This window comes from Brachyistius frenatus, unplaced genomic scaffold, assembly GCF_029030835.1.
Source record: "Brachyistius frenatus isolate BFR_SWC_R1_liver_20210118 unplaced genomic scaffold, ASM2903083v1 Contig_89, whole genome shotgun sequence".
NCBI classification, from domain to species: Eukaryota; Metazoa; Chordata; class Actinopteri; family Embiotocidae; genus Brachyistius; species Brachyistius frenatus.
The window spans coordinates 571,928-575,000 of NW_027210688.1; the positions used below are offsets into that span (position 1 = coordinate 571,928).

The 3,073-nt window shown below is 44.2% G+C and overlaps 1 protein-coding gene across 1 annotated transcript in view; it reads left to right on the forward strand.

The window, feature by feature from the left end:
* Window positions 1-2,720: 2,720 nt before the first annotated feature.
* The window catches only part of mtnr1al (melatonin receptor type 1A like), a 12,038-nt gene continuing 11,685 nt past the window's right edge, over window positions 2,721-3,073 (forward strand). The window contains exon 1 of the mRNA XM_069710081.1: window positions 2,721-3,073. This exon is cut by the window's right edge and continues 423 nt beyond it. The gene's annotated coding sequence lies outside the window, so the exon portion shown is untranslated.

A 3,073-nucleotide genomic window follows, 5' to 3' on the forward strand; every position in this document is an offset into this window, starting at 1 on the left:
CTCCTCGTACACTTCAAGTTGCGGCGGTGTTATTTAAAGGTCTGCTAAATTTTCTGTTTCTATTTGCTGAGGCAAAAAGTAGGTGATTATATTATTCTTTTTTCTGCTCCTAGTTTTTTTTTTATTATTATTATTTTTCTTTTGAAATTGCACCAAAGGGGACTCGCAGAGCACTTCAAAAAATATGGCCTTTCAGTCAGCAGGTGACAAGAAAAACTGATTTCTTCCACATTATGTCTTGTGGCTTGAATCAGATCTCTACGATAAGTGCAACACCGAGGTTTTATTCTACATGTGGTTTTTTTCACGATGGTTAATCAACACAATTTCCAAGAAGCCGAAAAATATAAATAAGTGTATTATACAGAACTAAAAAGGGAAATTAAAGCCAAGTACAAACACAACTAGAATCACCACCTCAAGATTGTTTGCCTCCGCCAACCAGTCGAGTTGCTTTCTCCATCCCCGTCTATCCAGACTCATATAATACGTGTTGCGAAGACTTTGAAGGAATTTGTCCAGTAAAGCTGATTTTAATACTCAACATGAAAGACGGAATGTAACACAACAGAAAAAGTGAAATATCACATTGATACGAGGATTCAGACTTTTTCTCCCGGTGCTGAGTTGAAGCACCTTTGGCAGAGATTACAGCCTCAAGTCTTCTACGACGCCACGAGCTTTACTCACCTGGATTCGGGGATTTCCTGTCGTTCCTGGAGTAAGCCTCGTCTGGTTGGACGGGGACGCTCGGTGGAAAGACATTTTTAGGTCTCTCCGGAGACGTTGGACCGGGTTCAAGTCAGGGCCGCTGGATGGGCCACTGCAGAGAGGGGTGATTCGACGTCACTGGTGTTTTTTATACAGGCTTTATGTCGGGTTTTTGCACATCATGAAAGAAATAAGGAGACTCAGAACAGTTCTTCATAAAAATGGGCTGATTTTTTTTTTTAAACTTTTCAATAAACTGTTTAAAATCAAACCGTCTCTCTGTTGGGTGTGTACATTGTCAGAGAAAGTGTGTAAGTACATAAATTAGACTTTGGCCACAGATTTATTAATCTTATAAAGTATTTTTGGGCATGTTTATGTCTTTATTAATAAATATTGTAGAGACATGGAAGGACACAAAGTGAACTGAAGTAAAACAATGCAATCAAATTTATGCCACGACGACTCGACAAAAAGAGTTCTGCGTTTATACTTACACTTTTCCAAACATTCACTGTCACATGGAAGAAGACTGGAAAAAGAAAACAGCGCCACCTTCAGACACTCAAACTGTATGAATTAAAAATCCAAATGCAATTGTGAAAATAGAATAAAATGAAGTTTGATTTTTAAAGTTATATGGAGCTAAGTTGTTTGAGATCAACTGCGCTTTCTCACCTCCTGAATGGTGCTTATGTTTAAAAGGTCATTACAATGAAGGGTCGTTTTAAATCATAGTCTTTACATGTTTTATCTTCCATTAGCAGCCTGGCTGTCATCCAACAGACACATATATTTGTCCAGGAAGCTGTTATTACCCGCAGCTGCACTCACCGTTTTCACTGGCCTTCGTAATTGACCATATTTCAAATCAGACATGTTATCTCACTTCATATAAGTGATATCAGCACTTAAAGCACGATGAGGAAAGACATTAAAAACAGTGAAACTGAAGGAAAACCGGAAATGGAGTAAACTGAAGAGCACAGGAGAGGACGTAAAGGGAGCGCTCCCCTCGTGGATCACCCACAGACCGCGAAACACGCGCGCGCTCGAGGGGGAGAGAGAGAGAGAGAGAGAGAGAGAGAGAGAAGAAGAGAGAGAGAGAGAGAGAGAGAGAGAGAGAGAGAGAAGAGAGAGAGAGAGAGAGAGAGAGAGAAGAAGAGAGAGAGAGAGAGAGAGAGAGAGAGAAGAAGAGAGAGAGAGAGAGAGAGAAGAAGAGAGAGAGAGAGATACGAGAGAGAGAGAGAGAGAGAGAGAGAGAGAGAGAGAGAGAGAGAGAGAGAGAGAGAGAGAGAGAGAGAGAGAGAGAGAGAGAGAGAGAGAGAGAGAGAGAGAGAGAGAGAGAGAGAGAGAGAGAGAGAGAGAGAGAGAGAGAGAGAGAGAGAGAGAGAGAGAGAGAGAGAGAGAGAGAGAGAGAGAGAGAGAGAGAGAGAGAGAGAGAGAGAGAGAGAGAGAGAGAGAGAGAGAGAGAGAGAGAGAGAGAGAGAGAGAGAGAGAGAGAGAGAGAGAGAGAGAGAGAGAGAGAGAGAGAGAGAGAGAGAGAGAGAGAGAGAGAGAGAGAGAGAGAGAGAGAGAGAGAGAGAGAGAGAGAGAGAGAGAGAGAGAGAGAGAGAGAGAGAGAGAGAGAGAGAGAGAGAGAGAGAGAGAGAGAGAGAGAGAGAGAGAGAGAGAGAAGAGAGAGAGAGAGAGAGAGAGAGAGAGAGAGAGAGAGAGAGAGAGAGAGAGAGAGAGAGAGAGAGAGAGAGAGAGAGAGAGAGAGAGAGAAGAGAGAGAGAGAGAGAGAGAGAGAGAGAGAGAGAGAGAGAGAGAGAGAGAGAGAGAGAGAGAGAGAGAGAGAAGAAGAGAGAGAGAGAAGAGAGAGAAGAAGAGAGAGAGAGAGAGAGAGAGAGAGAGAGAGAGAAGAAGAGAGAGAGAGAGAGAGAGAGAGAGCGCGCGCATGACGGTTGGATGCTATAAGACGCGTGAACCTCCTCCGCGCGGACTGAGACGCTCAGAGTTGGACTTGCTTTCCGCACGTGAGAGTCTGAATGAGCGTGAAACCGGCAGACCGGTTGGCGTCTGAGACTGAATGAAGCTGGACTCGTTAATAACGGAGCGGATTTGTGAATGAGAGGTGAAGAGTGTGGAGACGTCATTCTCAACATGACTCGGGCGGCACGAGACGCGTCCGACCGGCGGTTTGGTTTGATTTGTTCCGGTTTCATTGGGAACTAGATGACAGACCGGGAAGATTTCTTTCTCTCTGACGGTTCACTGGAGATTCCTCCGGCCAGATTGTCGATAGTTCTCGCTTAGACCGGTGACCAGAGAGCTTACAGACAGACAGACAGACAGGGGGACAAATCGAAGACAACACCAA